Genomic DNA, 18,182 nt, shown 5'->3' with positions numbered 1-18,182 from the left:
ATAGGCTGCTTATGTATGCTTTTTTTAATCGAGACATGTCATTTATTTTATTAATTCCAAGACATGTGTGCATAGTGAGATATTCTATATGCAGGAAATGTCTGCAGCAACAGGAATAATCAGGAACATGTTGGCACTTCAGAAATACTAACTTCTTTACTGTCTCTCATCCAGAGGCTTTCCAGCCTTTTTGCTTTGTTACCCCATCGTGTAGTACCCTCTATCATCTCCCCTTCTGTTTAAAAAATATTCTTTATTTCCACAACTAATATTGTATTTGTTGTTTCAGAGTTCTTTGATGTTCAAGGATGTTGCCATTGACTTCTCTCAGGAAGAGTGGGAATGCCTGGACTCTGCTCAAAGGGATTTGTATAGAGATGTCATGCTGGAGAACTATAGCAACTTGGTGTCACTAGGTAAGGAGACCTTACCTAGTATTTCAGAATCTACCTTTGGAATAGTGTTTTCTCTTATTTTATTTCAAGGTGGCTTTTTAAGTAATGAACTCAATTTCTTGTTCTCAAAGGTATGGTTTGAAATTACTGCAAGTAGACACAGGTAGCTTCATAGGACATCTTTATTTTCTCCATCCTTCAAAAAGCCTTAACATTGCCTTATAATTACCCATCTTCCTTGATGATCAAAGAGCTAGATTTGAATTCTGAGACACTTGGAATATTGTCAGAAAAACAAGGCTATGCATTCTTACAGTATAAATCTTCTTGTTGTTGTTAGGTGCTGTCGAGTTGGTTCTAACTCATAGCAACCCTATGTACAACAGAAGGAAAAACTGCCTAGTCCCACACAGTTCTCACAGTCATTGTTATGTTTGAGCCCATTGTTGTAGCCACCGTGTCAGTCTATCTCATTGAGGGTCTTCCTCTTTTTTGCTGACCCTCTACTTTACCAACCATGATGTCCTTCTCCAGGGCCTGGTCCCTCCTGACAACATGTCCAAACTACATGAGACGAAGTCCCGCCATCCTCCCCTCTAAGTATTCTGGCTGTACATCTGTCGAGACAGATTTGTTCGTTCTTCTGGCAGTCCATGGTATATTCAGTGTTCTTCGCCAACACCATAATTCAAATACATCAATTCTTCTTCTGTCTTCCTTATTTATTGTCCAGCTTTCACATGTATATGAGGTGATTGAGAATGCCATGGCTTAAATCTGCTTAATCCACCACTGCCGTCGAGTCGATTCCGACTCATAGCGACCCTACAGGACAGGGTAAAACTGCCCCATAGGGTTTCCAAGGCTGTAAATCTTTCCAGAAGCTGGCTGCCACATCTTTCTCCTGCGGAGCGGCTGGTGGGTTTGAACTGCCAGCCTTTTGGTTAGCAGCCAAGCACATTAACCACTGCGCCACCAGGGCTCCTTTAAATCTGCTTAGAGGTACTGTAAATAATTCACAGGCCCAATCACCAATAACAAAATAAAAGTGTAGAAATCTATGGTTTTTTTGACTATCAGAAGAGCTTTTATCATTTATATAGCAATAGACTGGATCATTACATTCCACTCGTAACTCAAGTGAACACAATCTATTACATACCACAGACACATTCTCTTGTAAGTGCTTTGTGGTTGAATATTACATTTTAGGAAGTTTGCACTTTACCTTGAATGAATATGCCGGAATCTCCTTTTATTTGAAAAATGGCTCGGGAAGAACCTGTGATTGTCTGATAAAAGTTTCTTGTTTCTCCTGTAGCAGAATGATATGGGACAGAGCTTATGTCAGTTAAAACCTTAGTAACTAATTTTCCCACCTAGATGATCACTTTATTCCCTGTGCTCCTCAAGTCACTGGAATATAATGCCTCTTGCCCCTTCAGCCTTCTTTCCTCTGAAGGTTTTATTAAAGTTACTGGTTGGCACACTCCCTGAAGGACCCAGCTTGTGTGGAAAAAAGATCTAAGACTTGAAAAGCAAGAGCTTTTTAGCACGATCCCCCTAAGAGAGCCCACCTGATCACTACTTCTTCCTCTCCTGTTGGCCTTTTATTATCATCCTTCAGTGGAGGGAAGGGCTCTTCTTCTTCCCTAGTGACAACCTTTTATGTAAATTTCTTTCCAGATTGTTTTTATTTATTTAAATTTATGTAATTGTCTCTATTCTTAAAAATGTGTTCATTCAATGTAAATAAATACATTTATTGAGGGCATATTTTGTGCCAGGGGAACCCACAATGGAACAAAAGCAAATTCTCTGATTTGATAAGATAGAGAAGGATATTAAATGAAATCACACATAAGGAAACTCTGAACCTCTCTTTAGATCTGCATTTCCTGGTTACAAGTTAGGAGCTGGTCTTGACTAGGCTCAGTCTTAGTACATGGCAAGAGCTCCTGCTTTGTGAGCTGTTTACAATTGGGAATACAATAAGGGGCTGTGGCCAGAGTGATCAGGAATCTTCCCCGGGAACCCATTATTGACGAATACCAATAATGTGCATCATCTTATGGTTGAACATTCTGTGCTGATCTAGAACGTGTAAGTTAGGGTTATATTCTACCCTTCTATTGTCAGTATCCAGGCAGATAGGGTAGTAAGTATAAAGCCCTTGGGGTAGGCATGAACTTGGTTTGTAGGAGGAACAGATGTAGGAACATCGTCAGGAGAAGGATGTGTGATAAACTAGTCAGAAATAAAGACAGAGTTAGGCAGTAGAAGAAGCAATTTGACATTTTATTCTCTAAGGTGATGCCTTCTGACTTATGGCTGAAGCAAATGCAAGTCCTCTCGGGAGGAAAGAAGAGGACTTTAGAATTCTCACACGTTAGACTCAACAGAAGGTGAGCAAACCCACCAGGAAACAGGTCACAGGTGAGTGATAGACAATCTAAAGAAAAAGATTTACATGGCCGAAAACTTCAGATACTGGAATTATCGGATGTAGATATAAACTGTTTGCCTGGGAAATGTTAAAAGAAATAAACTAATTAAATTAAAAAAATGGCAAGCAATGAGAGATTTTCATAAATGAGCAGATTTGAAAGAGAACCAAATAGAGCATTTCTAAAGGTTCTGTTTAGTTCTTTTTCAAAAATAATCATTGAAATTTAATATTTGAAGGTTTAAACACGGTTTTTTTTTTCTTGTAGCAAAATAATACGGGACAGAGGCTATATCAATTACAACCTTAATAAGTAATTTTCTCATTACTTATGGTTTAGCACAGTTATGGTGAGAATTAGTGAACTGCAGGACATATCTGAAGAAATTAATGGGAATCCAGCACACCAAAGCTAGGAGATGGAAAGCAGGAGAGAAAGATTAAGAGGTAGAAGGATGAGATGAAAAGATTTAGCATACATCTGAGCAGAGGAGATAAAATATGTGATGAAATAATAGCTGAAGTGGAATCCCTGGGTGGTGCAAAGAGTTGAAGCGCTCAGCTGCTAACCAAAAGGTCATCATACTAAAAGACTGAAATGCAAAAGGCAACACTTTGTTAAAAAATAATCAAAATTCACCAAAACGTGAACATAGGTTTATTCTGTATGCATATAGGGAGGTCATTTTGATTTCAGAAAAAGCAGATGGCTTGAAGAAGCTAAGTACAGTGGGGCTTATAAAGAGAAAAGGAGGGAGAAATATAGAAAATCAATCATTGCCTAATCTTAACATGATTGATTGAGCCCTGCCTTCTCCCTTCACTGAGATCAGCTGATATCAGGTTACTTCTGGCCTGCAGCCATGAGGCTTTTTGAGATTTAAATTAGGAGAAAATGCTTTGTTGGCTATCCGTTTCTAGCAGGATAAGACATACATATTGCTATAGACAGTTTATGGCAGGCTTCTGCTGGTTAACATTTGGTTTTGTGGATAAGAAAAACCTTAAAATAAAAGTAAGATGTCTGTTACTAGTTTTTCTCTTTAGCAACTTTTCGAAGACTGTATACGGGAATATCTTTACAACTCTGGGGTGAATAAAGATTTCACAAACAAGACACCGAAAGTTCTAAGGATGATCCGGACCAGGATTGATCCTGTCAGTGGCTTTTCTTTCACCCGGAGTTGCTAGTCTTCCGGGTTGGAAGCCAAGCTTACTAAATTTGAATTTCAAAAGACACTGGGTGGAGGGCTGGAGGCCATCGTGTGACCTGATACCAGTTTGATCTTAGTAAAGGAGGGAGGACAGGGTTGATCAGTCATATTAAGATTAGCCAATGGTTGATCTTCTATATTTCTCCTTTCTCTTTTTATAAGCCTCATTGTACCTAGCTTCTTCAAGCCATTTGCTTTCTCTGGAATCAAAATGGTCTCCCTACATGCGTATAGAATAACTGCTCAGAGTAAACCTCATGTTAAAAAAAGTTTTAAGGATGAAATATTGGTAAATTTGACTACATGAAAATTATTCTCTTTATTGAAAGATATCATTAAAAGAAAGTAAAAAAGACAAGCCATGAATTGGGTGAAGATATTTGCAGCGCATATAGCCGACAATGAAATTAGCGTCCAGACTATACAAAGCTTCTACAGATTGATAAAAAAAAGATACATAACCCATTTGAAAACATGGTTGAAAGGCATTCATAGGCAGTTCAACGAAAAGGAAATGCAAATACCCACTACACATTCGAAAAGGTGCTTGACCTCATTAGCAGTCAGGAAGCACAAATTAAAACCACAGGGAGATAATTAAGTCACTCCTCCTAGATTGGCAAACCACCACCTGTCAGTTTCTCATACTATGGTGACTTGCATGTTGCTATGACATTGGACGCTATGCCACTGGTATTTCAAGTATCAGCAGGATCACCCATGGTGTATAGGTTTTAGCAGCATTTTCAGACTAAGACAGATTAGGAAGAAAGTCCTGGCGATCTACTTCTGAAAATTAGCCAGTGAAAACCTTATGGATCACAACAGAACGTTGTCCAACTTGCTTGCTTTGGATGTGTCATCAGGAGGGACCAATTACTGGAAGAGAACATCATGTTTGGTTAAGCAGAGGTCCACTGAGGGCAAGGGAGACCCCTCGGTGAGATGGATCAGCACAATAGCTGAAATGATGGACTCAAACATGCCAGTGATTGTGAGGAGGACGCAGGACCAGGCAGGGTTTCATTCTCTTGTACATAAGTTCAGCATGAGTCAGAGCCAAGTCAGTGTCAGCTATCAGTCTAGATTGGCAACAAATAAGAAGTCTGACACTCCAAATGTTGGCAGCCTTTGGAGGTAGAAGTGCTCTATATCTCATTATTCACAGTAGGCAAAAAATGAAACCCCGAATGTCCAACTGTTGAATGGATAAAATGTGGTATATTGTTATAGCTCAGTATTAGTCAGCAATAAGAAGGAATGAAGTTCTGATACATGCTACAACATGGATGAACCTTTACTTAAGCTAAGGGAAAGCAGCCAGTCACAAAGGACTACAGACTGTATGATCTCACTTATGTGAAATGGCTAAAATAGGCAAATCTAGAGACGGTACATTCGTGGTTGCCTAGGTCTGGGGGAGGCAAAGGAGTGGGTGCAGAGTAGGGGAATGGGGATTGACAGCTAGTAGGCACAAGGTTTCTTCTTGGGGTGATAAAAATGTTGTAAAACTAGGTTGTGGTGATTGTTGCATAACTGTGAATATAGTAAAAACCATTGAATTGAACATTTTAATGAATGAAGTGTAGGTATGTGAATAATATTTCAGTGAAGGTAGTTGTTTTGTTTTTTTAAGTGCTCTATAGCCTACTGATGAAAGTATCAATTGGTATAACCACTTCGGCAAACAATGTGGGAGTGGTTTCTAAACTTGTATGCACTTTAGAAATAGCTGGAGGTCTTTAAAAAAAAATATCAGTGCCCAGGACACACCTAAGACCAATTAAATCACAATCTCTGGACATGGGAACTAGATATCATTATTATTGTTCAAATGTTCAGAAATGTTTGGTAACCACTGAAATTTGATGTTATTTGAGAATCTGTTTCTTATAAATTTGTGGGTTCACCTCATTTAATTGTTATTGCAATATGTTTGAGTTTATTTCTCTCCTATTTTATGCTTTCCATTTACTCTTTTTATCTTTTATGCTTCTTTTTAAAATCTCTTTCCTTATTTGAGTTGAATGATTTTTTAAAAATTCCATTTCCCCCCCCTTGTTTAATTTGGAAGATATACACTATTTGTATAATTTTAATGGCTACCCTTAAAATTTTATGATGTCCACATAATTCACTTTAACGCAAATGAAATTTTATAGATTTTATTAATTATAATAGTATTTGAAAACGTACATATTTAATGCAACACTATTTATGCAGTGGGCTACAATATTTGATTTGCATACTGCCTCACAGAAATCTTGCAGTAAACTACCTGCTCTGCACCACCATCACCACCAAGGATTTTATGGTCAACACGTTGAAAAATACATAAAGTATAGTGTCCACCATGAAATAAATTGATGACAGTTGTGGCAGTGAGTCAAGGTTCCATAGAGATATGAGAGATTGACATCTCAATGTCAAATATGTATTTCATTGTTACAAAATTCTTGTCAAGAGAGTACAAGCAGTGTATGACTGTACTTCTTTCTCTACGCTTTTACCAACATTGGATAGTATCACTTAAAACTATTTTTGTCAATTTATAGATTAAAAATTAACATATCCCTGTGATTATGGGTGAGTTTAAATATTTTGGGGGTATTTCTGCTTGTTTTGGTCATGTAATCATTATGATTATTATGTTGGTGTCACTAGCCAAATACATTCTTAATTTAACAGTCTAAAGTTACTGTCTACCTTCCCCCAGCACAATATAAGGATCTTAGAATGCTTTAACTTTGATCAGTGTCTCCCATCTATCTTATTATTGTTGTTTTGTATTTTAGTTCTGTTTCCTTTTTTAACCCCCAAAATGAAGAGTATTTTTATTTTATAATGATAAAGTTTGCTTAGATTTGTTCACGATTATCCTTTTTATTTGCACAGTATTCCTTAAACAGTTTGCACTCAACTGCTAACCTAAAAGCTTGGTGGTTTGAACCCATCCAGCAGCACCAAGGAAGAAAGACCTGGCAATCTGCTTCCATTAAGTTTACAGCCAACTAAACCCTATGGAAAACAGTTCTACTCTGTAACACATGGGGTCGCCATGAATCTGAATTTACTTGATAGCAACGCATTTTGTTTTGTCTTTTATTCCTCTCCCATCATGTCTTTCTTTTAGAATCGTTTTATTTATCGTGAAATACGTTAGTGAAGGCCTATTGCTAGTAAATGCCCTCAGTTTTTATTTTAGTTGCTATTGTAAAATAACCTTGTTGCACTGTCATTCTTGTCTGATGATTTAACTGGGCATAAAATTATATATTGACAATTATTTTTTTCTCAGCTCTTTGAAGATATTATTCCACTGTCTTCTGGCTTCTGTTGTTGCTCTTGAGAAGTCTGCCATCTGTCTCATTGTTGTTCTTTTTGTAAGTAATCTGTATTTTCTCTTTGGCTGCTTTTAAGATTTTTTCTTTAGGATTTTAGTACAATTGATTATATTATTTCTTTTACAGAAATTGGTATTTACTCCATCTCTCAGATCTGTCTTTTCTTTTTGCTTCTACATGGTCCCTTTCTCATATTTTCTATTTTATATTTTCATATAGTTCAAGCATTTATATTGTATGTGTTATTCAACAATATGAGTTTCTGGGGAATAAGTCTATTTCTGGGTGTTACTTGCATGCAATATGTAATAATGAATTATCCATAGGATTTTTTTCTCCTTTTCATTGAGAGTCCAGGCCAAGTCTGAAACATTCCTTGTTGTTTTCTTTTGCAGTCAGATGGATTTTTTCCCCCTTTCTCTAAATTGTAGTTCTCAGATAGTTCCAATTTTGTGAAGAGATTCAGTTCTAATCTCTGACTTTTTGAGGGCTCATGGCCTTGTCTCCTGGATTTTGTCAGACCATTTTTGTCAGATCATACTCTCAAGGGTAATTGTGGCTTCAGAGCATGTTTACCTGTCTAGTTTCTATTTCCCACTTCACTGTGTCCTCTGTGAACATTCTGAATTTCTTTTAAGCTTGGCCATGCTTTTAAAAGGATGTTTGTCCTGTTTTATCCAGCATTTCTTGGTGTTTTTCAGGAAATCTGATGTCCCATTTACATATTTACAATATTGAATCTCTCTGTCTTTGAACATGCTATATTTGTCTTTAAGTCCTTTTGTAAAGTTCCATCGGTTTTTCTTTGAAGTTCTTACACATTTCTTGTTAAGTAATTTCCTCGGTACTTTATAAATTTTCTTGGCATTATGAATGGAAATATTTTGCTCTATGACATTTTCTGAATGGTTAATGCTTTCTCATACTTTTGATTTTATATTTTCATATATTTCAAGCATTTATATGCATTATTCAACAATTTTCATTTCAGAGGAATAGATCGAATTCTGCTGTTTCTTGCATACACAGGGGCTCTTATGCAATGAATTAGCCATAGGATTTTTTTCTCCTTTTCTTTTTTCCCCATGTATATATATGACAAAATGTTGACTTCTGTAAATTGATAGTACCCTTACAGAAATATTTAGTAGCTTTTCAGTGGATAATATTGGATTCCTAGATAGACAATTTTGCTCTCTATGTAAAATGTTTTTTCTCTTCCTTTTCTATTTATACCATTTTTTAAAACTATAACTGATAGGACCTCTAGCACAATTTGAGAGCAAATAGTTGGTGTTGGTTGTGAAATGAGTTCTTTTATGTGGCCTTTTTTATTGACTCTTTGGAAAAACACCTTGAGTGATTTTTCCCCTATACCATGAGGAGTTACCTTTGCCCTAGTTTTCTACCCCAGATGGTTTGTTACTTTTGTCCAGGTTGATTGACATTTCCTGGGTAAGCTGTAAACAACTTGGTTTGATACTTTTCGTGTGGTCCTGGGCTGCAGCCTGAACTACAATTGGTATGCACCTTGCAGGGACTGGTCTATAGACTATACAAATGAAGTGACTATGGGCTATGAAAATCAGGTGACTTTAGCCTACTATGCAAATGAAGTGTCTGTGGCCTACTGAGAGGGGATTGTTCAGTTTGTGGCCCTGCTGGGGGGGCTGCCTTGAAATTGACAGAAGTTGTGTATATAAGCTGCCAGCCCCACAGAGGTTTTAGAGACAGGAAGAAGTACAAAGGAGAAAAGGCATGAGAGAAGAGAGAGAAAGAAGGCAAGGAACATCCTAGAAGAGCTGTAACACTGGTCAAGGGCTGTTAACACTGAAGACAGTGATAGTTCCAGAAGGGGCCCAGTGGCAGAGCTGGTGGTGACAGGCCCAGAAGGGGCCCTATGGCAGAGTCAGTGGTAACAGAGAGTAGGGCCAAGAGGAGCCTATCCTGAGAGGACTGAAAGAAGCCTGTCCTGAGAGGGCCAAGAGGAGCCTGTCTTCAGGGAGCTGAGAGGCCTGCATGACCAAGAAGATCTAAGGGAGCTGTCCTGCAACTGAAGAAGGGATACTTTGCCGACATGCTTCCTGATTCTGACCCTGAGTTGTAGCCTGTTGTTCCTGATCCCCAGTTGTACCCTGTTATTTCCATAATAAAGCACTTAAATGTAAGTATGGTATGTGAGTTCTGTGTGGCCATTGCCAACAGACTGTCGAACCCAGCAGGGAAGTAGAGAGTACTGTAGAAGGAGATGGCTGCTGTCAGAATTGGTAAAAAAGGTTGGAGAGTGGAGGTATGTCTGACCTACACCTCATGGAAATCAGCTTTGGACTGATTCTGGTCATTATCCTTCCTGAAGTTAGACAGGTTTTGATGCTACTGCTAGTACCACCATTTTACAGTTGGTATCCTTTTCCTTCCAATTTCACTGGGAGGGCTTCTGAAGTTTAACTGTTAAATCTGTTGTTTCTATCAGTTTCTGATAGATAGCTTTAATTAGGCTAAAGGAAGAACCTTTCTGGTCTTAGATAGTTTATAATAATTGTCTTTGAAAGATATTAATTTTTCTTACATTTCTTGAAAAAACCCTTATATTTTTTATAATTTACGTTCTTGTGGTAAATATATTTTCTGATATTTAACTAATCCACCATTAGTGGGATAGATTTTTTTTGATCATGATGTGTCAGTCCTTAAATACTAAGACAGACTAGGAAGGAGGACCTGGTGGTTCTACTTCTGAAAAGAATTAGCCAGTGAAAACCTTATGAATAGTAGCAGAACATTGTCTGATATAGTGCCAGAAGATGAGGGCCTCAGGTTGGAAGGCACTCAAAAGACAACTGTGGAAGAGCTTCCTCCTCAAAGTAGAGTTGACTTTAATAATATGGATGGAGTCAAGCTTTCGGGACCTACATTTGCCGATGTGGTACAACTCAAAATGAGAAGAAACAGCTGCAAACATGCATTAATAATCAGAACATGGAATGTACGAAGTATGAATCAAGGAAAATTGGAAATCGTCAGAAATGAAATGCACAAAGATCGATATCATAGGCTTTAGTGAGCTGAAATGGACTGGTATTGGCCATTTTGAATCAAACAATCTAATCATACGATCTACTGTGCTGGGAATGACAACTTCAAGAGGAATGGCATTGCATTCATCATCAAAGAGAACTTTTTAAGATCCATCCTGAAGTACAACGCTGTCAGTGATAGGGTAAAATCCATCTGCCTACAGGGAAAACCAGTTAATATGACTATTATTCAAATTTACACACCAACCACTAAGGCCAAAGATGGAGAAATGGAAGATTTTTACCAAATTCTGCAGTCAGAAATTGATCGAAAATGCAATTAGGATGCATTGATAATTACTGGTGATTGAAATGCGAAAGTTGGAAACGAAGAAGGATCGCTAGTTGGAAAATAATGCCTTGGTGATAGAAATGATGCCAGAGATCGCGTGATAGAATTTTGGAAGACCAACAACTTCTTCATTGCAAATACCTTTTTTCAACAACATAAACAGCAACTATACACGTGGACCTCGACAGATGGGATACACAGGAATCAAATCGACCACATCTGTGCAAAGAGACATGGAAAAGCTTAGTATCAACATCAGAAAAAGGCCAGGGGCTGCCTGTGGAGCAGACCATCAATTGCTCATCTGCAAGTTCAAGTTGAAGCCGAAGAAAATCAGAACAAGTCCACAAGAGCCAAAGTACAACCTTGAGTATATCCCACCTGAATTTAGAGACCATCTCAAGAATAGATTTGATGAACTGAACACTAATGATTGAAGACCACACAAGTTGTGGAGTGACATCAAGAATATCATACATGATGAAAGCAAGAGGTCATTAAAAAGACAGGAAAGAGAGAAAAGACCAAAGTGGATGTCAGAAGAGACTCTGAAAGTTGCTCTTGAACGTAGAGTAGCTAAAGGAAATAGAAGAAATGATGCAAAAGAGGTGTACAGAAAATTTCAAAGGGAAGCTCAAGAAGACAAAGTAAAGTATTATAATGACATGTGCAAAGACCTGGAGTTAGAAAACCAAAAGGGAAGAATGTGCTCAGCATTTCTCAGGTTGCAAGAACTGAAGAAAAAATTCAAGCCTCGAGTTCCAATATTGAAGGATTCTGCAGAGAAAATATTAAACCAAGCAGGAAGCATGAAAAGAAGATGGAAGGAATACACAGATTCACTATACCAAAAAGAATTGGTTGACATTCTGTCATTTCAGGAGGTAGCATATGATCAGGAATCAGTGGTACTGAAGAAGAGGTCCAAGCTGCACTGTAGGCATTGATGAAAAACAAGTCTTCAGGAATTGACAGAATACAATTGAGATGTTTCAACAAATGGATGCAGGGCTGGAATTGCTCACTCATTTTTGCCAAGAAATTTGGAAGACAGCTACCTGGCCAACCAACTGGAAGAGATCCATATTTACGCCTATTCCAAAGAAAGGTGATCCAGCTGAATGCAGAAATTATCGAACAATATCATTAATATCACATGCAAGTAAAATTTTGCTGAAGATATTTCAAAAGTGCCTGCAGCAGTGCATCAACAGGGAACTGCCAGATATTCAAGCCAAATTCAGAAGAGGACGTGGAACCAGGGATATCATTGCTGGTGTCAGATGGATCATGATGGAAAGCAGAGAATACCACAAAGATGTTTACCTTTGTTTTATTGACTATGCAGAGGCATTCGACTGTGTGGATCATAACAAATCATAGATAACGTTGAGAAGAATGGGAATTCCAGAACACTTAGTTGTACTCATGAGGAGCCTGTACTTCGATCAAGAGGTCGTCATTTGAACAGAACAAGGGGATACTGCCTGGTTTAAAGTCAGGAAAGGTGTGTGTCAGGGTTATATCCTTTCATCATACTTACTCAATCTGTATGCTCAGCAAATAATCCGAGAAACGACTGCATGAAGAACGCGGCATGAGGACTGGAGGAAGACTCATTAACAACCTGTGTTGTGCAGATGACACAAGCTTACTTGCTGAAAGTGAAGAGGACTTGAAGCACTTACTGATGAAGATCAAAGACTACAGCCTTCAGTATGGATTAAACCTCAACATAAAGAAAACAAAAATCCTCACAACTGGACCAGTAAGCAACATCATGATAAATGGAGAAAAGATCGAAATTATCAAGGATTTCATTTTACTTGGATCCACAATTAACATCCATGGAAGCAGCAGTCAAGAAATCAAACAACGCATTGTATTGGGCAAACCTGCTGCAAAAGACCTCTTTAAAGTGTTAAAAAGCAAAGATGTCACCTTGAAGACTAAGGTGGGCCTGACCCAAGCCGTGGTGTTTTCAATCGCCTCGTATGCATACTAAAGCTGGACAATGAATAAGGAAGACCGAAGAAGAATTGGCACCTTTGAATTATGGTATTGGCGGAAAATATTCAATATACCATGGACTTCCAAAAGAACGAACAAATCTGTCTTGCAAGTACAGCCAGAATGCTCCTTAGAAGCAAGAATGGAGAGACGACGTGTCACATACTTTGGACATGTTATCAGGACCAATCAGTCCCTGGAGAAAGACATCATGGTTGGTAAAGTAGAGAGTCAGTGCAAAAGAGGAGGACCCTCAATGAGATGGATTGACACGGTGACTGCAACAATGGGCTCAAGCATAACACTGATTGTGAGGATGGTGCAGGACCGGGCAGTGTTTTGTTCTGTCGTACATAGGGTCACTATGAGTCGGAATCGACTGGACGGTACTTAACAACATCAAGAATATTTTCTTTTTAAATTTTACCTATGCTTGTTCATAAGATTGGCTTACTTTTCCTGAGTTCTTTGTCCAATTTTGTTATTTGATTTAATTTTCTATATTTTTATATGTTGACAACAGTTACGTATGACTGGAATTACGTATTTTTAATGGGTTGGAATATGTTAACCAGTAATACCATCAGTCATTAGGATATATAATGCCTTTTGGAAACATAGATTTTGAACTAAAATTTGAATATTTATGTGATCATTGTTGTATATCCAGATCTTCTATAGCTTCATTTGTCATTTCTGGTTATTTTCATCCATTTCCTCTAGTTTTTCTAATTTATTGTTATGGGTTTTCTATATATTTTTTCTCATAAATACTTTTTCATTCCTTTGTGTTTATACTCTTTTTTTCCTTTTCCATTCCAGTGTTTTGGATTTTCACCCAATCTTTTTTTTCCCCCTTGTAGTCAAATTTTTGTATCATTTATTGGTAGTTTTGGAAAAATGTCTTTCAGTTTTACTAACCGTTTCTTTTCTTTCTGAATTCTAGTTTATTATTTTTCTGATTTTTATCTAGTTTAATTTTGTTTTGTTTTGCTCTTCTATTTTTCTTCCCTTCTTGAGTTGAAATCTTAATTCCTCTGTCTTTCAGTATTTTTTGTTTTCTAATAAATGCATTTCAAGCTGTAAGTTTTCTCTGGCTACAACTTTAGCTGAATCTCGTGTGATTTCACACACAGTTATTCTTAGTATTTAGTTCTAAATGGTTCTTAAGTTTTATTATTTCTTGCTATAACATATAGCAGTATATTACTTTAGAATTATATGTTTTTCTGTTTTTTTTTGTAATTTCTAACTTCATGCCAATTGATAATAAGTTATGATACCAATTTATCTGTCTGCCTATCTTAATTATGTTCTAGTTTTCTTTGTCTTTATTTCTTGTCCGTTTATGTTACTGTCTTCTATGACCATGGATTTATCAGTATCTCTTTGTATATCTATCATTTTTTATTTGCTTAAAAGCTGTTAGTTGCATATTGGTCGTGAATATTATAATCCTTCTCTGCTGACTCAGCTGACTGCCCTCAGCTGATTTCACTGAAAAATTGAAGCTGATTTCACTGAGAACTTCTACAAGTTCCTACTTCCTCCTCAATCTACCTATCTGCATCTATCCTCATAGTCTTCCTCTTTTCCTGTTATGGTGGATGAACTTTCTGTGCCTGTGTGTAAGGCCAGTACCTATACTTGTGTTCTAAATGCCATCTCTTCTCATCTGTTTAAGGACACTGTTGGATGAGTTGGTGTCTTTGTCTCCTGAAACATCAACTTCTCCATTTCTGTTATAATCATTCTCATGAGCACATGAACATGCTGTAATTTCTCCCATCTTAAATGGAAAAACAAAAACAAAATCACTTGACACTCATATTCTCCTCTAGATATTGTTCCACTTCTCTGCTACTTCTTACAACAAAACTCATCAAAATAATTTTCCATGCTCTCTCTCCCACTAGCTCTTTCCCCAAATTTTCTCTTGTATCTGCTTCAATCAGGACTTGATGTTCTTCACCAAAATTGTTCTTAGGAAGATTACCATGACCTCATATTGTTAAAACTTTTATTAAGTTTATTTTACGTCATATCTTAGGACTTGACACAGTTGATCATTCCTCAAAATATTTTCTTCACTTGGCTTCTGGGACTCGACGCTTTCCTAATTTTTCTCCTTTCTCACTGGCTGCTCTTTCTTAGATTCCTTTGCTGGTTCCTTCTCATCTACCCTACCTCTAAATGTTGAAGTGCCCCAGGGCTCAATCTTCAAACTTCCTTTTTCCCTTTCCTTTTCACTATTCAAGACATTCCTGGGGTGATCTCATTAAATCCTATAGCTTTAAATATCTGTTTGGTGATGACTCTCAAATTTATATCTCTAATCCAAATATCTCCCCTGAATCCCACATTTGTACATATACCTGCCTTCTCATCGTCTTCACTAGGACATCCAAAAGTTCAAAACCAAACTCTTGCTATTTTCTTCCAAACCTGCTCCTACCACAGTGTTCTTCTCAGTAAGTGGCAGTTCTTTTCTTCCAGGTGCTCAGGCAAAACATGTGGAGTCATACTGTTTTCCCTCTTTCTCGCATACTATATGTACAATCTATCAGCAAATCCTCTTCAGTATACCTTCAAAGTATATCCAGAATCAATGACATCTCACCTCCTCCACCCCTATCTTCACAATCATCTAGTCTGAACCAGGTGGATTATTGCTATAGCCTCCTAACTTCTGTAATTACCTCCCTAAGATGCTTTCCCTACTATCTATTGTTTAACAAAACAATCAGAATAATTCATTTTAAAACAAAGTCAGATCTTGTCATGCTGCTTGTTACAACTGTCCAGTGACTCCCCATCTCAGAGTAAGTCAAATTTCTTAAAATGCCAAGATCGAGACATTTCTTGTCATTTTCCATTAAGGCTTGATGGATTTTTTTTCCTCTCTCTGTAAGCATATGATAGTTCCAATTTTGAGAAGAGGTTCATTACCAATCCCTAATCTTTTGTGGCCCCAGGGCCTTGTCTCCTGAATTTTGTTGGACCATTTAGGCAATTGAAGTCAATAAATGTCCAATGGTAGCTGTGACTTGAGAGAGTGTTCACCTGTCTAGTTTCTGGTTCCCACTTCATCATGGCCCCTATGGGTATGCTTTACTCTCTTTTAAGTTTGGCCATACTTTTAAAAGGATGTTTGTCATAGATTATCCAGCTTTTCTTGGTATTTTTCAGGAAGTCTGATGCACCTTGTACGTAACAAGTATATTCATTGCCAAAGTTATAAAACAACACAGTTCTTTAACAAAGTTCTTTAACCCTCCAAATTCCCACATGCTGTCACTTTATCATCCCCACCCCCATCCTCTATCTATGGAAACTACTGACCTATTTTCCATCCCTATAATTTTGCCTTTTCCAGAATGTCATATGAATGGAATCAAGACAAGTAATCTTTCAGATCTGGATTTTTTCATTTAGCAAAATACATTTAAGATTTACCCATGTTGTTGCAGAAATCAATAATCTGTTCCCATTTATTGCTGAGTAGTAATCCATTGTATGGATGTACCAAACTTTGTTAATTGATTCACCCATAGAAGGGTATCTCAGTTTCAGTTTGGGGCAATTATGAATAAAGCTACTATAAATTTTGTTGTGCAGATTTTTGTCTGAACATAAGTGTAAATACCTAGGAGTATGGTTGCTGGATCATGTGCTAAGTGTATTTTTAATTAAATACCAAATTATTTTTCACAGTGGTTATGTCACTTTGCATTCCCAGCAGCAGTGTATGAGACTTTTCACGTTCCGTTTGTTGATTTGCATTGCCATCAGTTATATTCTTTATATCAAACAAGGCTATACCTAGCATATTTTTTTATTTAATTTTTTAAAATTTTGTGTTTTAGGTAAAAATTTACAGTGCACAGTTTTTTTCATTAAAAAATTTTATACACAAATTGGTGACATTAGTTGCAGTCCCCACAATGTGTCAGCACTCTCCCCCTTTCCCTTTGCACCCTGGCTTCTCCATGTCCATTCGTCCAGTTTCCCTGTCCCTTCCTGCCTTCCCATCTTTGCTTTTTGGCAGGTGTTACCCATTTGGTCTCATACTTGACTGAACTAACAAGCATGTTCCTTATGTGTGTTATTGTTTGTTTTATAGGCCTGTCTAATCTCTGGCTGAAAGGTGGACTTCAGAAGTGGCTTCAGTTCTGAGTTAGCAGGATGTCCAGGGGTCATAGTCTCAGGGGTTTCTCCAGTCTCTGTCAGACCAGTAGGTCTGGTCTTTTTTTGTGAATTTGAATTTTCTACATTTTTCTCCTGCTCTTTCCAGGACCCCCTATTGTGATCCCTTTCGGAGTAGTCAGTGGTGGTAGCCAGGCACTATATAGTTCTTCTGGGCTAAGGCTGGTGGAGGCTGTGGTTCATGTGGTCCATTAGTCCTTTGGACTTATATATTCCTTGTGTCTTTGGTTTTCTTCTCCTTTGCTCTGAATGTGATGGGACCATTAGAGGTATGTTAGCACCTTTTTTTTTTTTTTTTAGAATTCGTGGCACTTTGTCACTCCAGACTCCTTCCCTTATATTAGATAATTGCCTTTTTTCTCCAACGTCTCCAGCATTCTGTAGGATTACAGAAATGTTTCATTATGTTTTATACCTGTTGCAGTGCCTGGGAAATGATAAAGATATCCTTCTGGAATGAACAAATAGAGTTGACCCTGGATAGAAGGGCAAAGAAGGGATGTGAGGCAGAACGTGAAGGAACAAAACAATGAAATAAGGATAAGTAAACAAAAACAACATAATATCTTGGTTAAATGGGTAGGAAGAGCTAAAGAAGATAACCATGGCTAGTACCTACGAAGCATTTTGCAAGAGGCAAGGCAATTGGAGAGTTGTATTAGTTTCATAGGGCTGCCATAACAAAATACCACAAAGTAGGTGGCTTTATTGTCTCACAGTTCTGGAGGACAGAAATCCAAATCAGAGTATTGGCTGTGCTGATTCCTTCTGAGAGCTCTGAGAGAGAAACTGTTCCATGTCACTCCTAGCTTCTGGTGACTTCCAACAGTCCCTCTCTGGCAGCTGCAGCATCATGTGGCATCTTTCCTCTGTTTCCCTGTCTCTGTGTATCTTCTCTTCTTCTATAAGGACAGCAGTCGTATAGATTAGGACCCACCCTACTCTACTATGGCCTCATTTAACCTAACTGATCATATCTTTAAATACCCTATTTCAAAAACGGTCATATTTATAGGTACAGGAGTTAAGACTTCAGTGTATCTTTTTTGGGGAGAGGAGGTGCAATTCAATCTATAACAAGAGGTATATATGATCACTTTTTCTATTTTTATCTTAGATTTAGTGTGGATGTTCTTTTGTTTCCATCTGTAAGGAAATGATAAAGAAACTACAGATTCCAAGGGTCTACCCTAGTGTG

The 18,182-nt window shown here is 37.6% G+C and overlaps 2 protein-coding genes across 3 annotated transcripts in view; one reads left to right on the top strand and one right to left on the bottom strand.

The window, feature by feature from the left end:
* ZFP30 (ZFP30 zinc finger protein) overlaps positions 1-18,182 on the bottom strand; it is a 221,162-nt gene that overhangs the window by 163,954 nt on the left and 39,026 nt on the right. The window lies entirely within an intron of this gene.
* LOC101346890 (zinc finger protein 420) overlaps positions 2,722-18,182 on the top strand; it is a 106,647-nt gene continuing 91,186 nt past the window's right edge. Inside the window, exon 1 of one of the 2 annotated variants that reach the window (XM_023725739.1) lies at positions 2,722-2,831. The gene's annotated coding sequence lies outside the window, so the exon portion shown is untranslated. Of the gene's footprint in view, positions 2,832-7,407; positions 7,439-18,182 lie in introns of those variants that run through there. The other variant, XM_023725740.1, reaches the window with a different exon arrangement.

The sequence above is a fragment of the Trichechus manatus genome, unplaced genomic scaffold, assembly GCF_000243295.1.
Source record: "Trichechus manatus latirostris isolate Lorelei unplaced genomic scaffold, TriManLat1.0 scaffold00386, whole genome shotgun sequence".
NCBI lineage: Eukaryota > Metazoa > Chordata > Mammalia > Sirenia > Trichechidae > Trichechus > Trichechus manatus.
The sequence above is the reverse complement of the archived record's forward strand: the minus strand, read 5'-3'. Positions and strand labels throughout refer to the sequence as shown.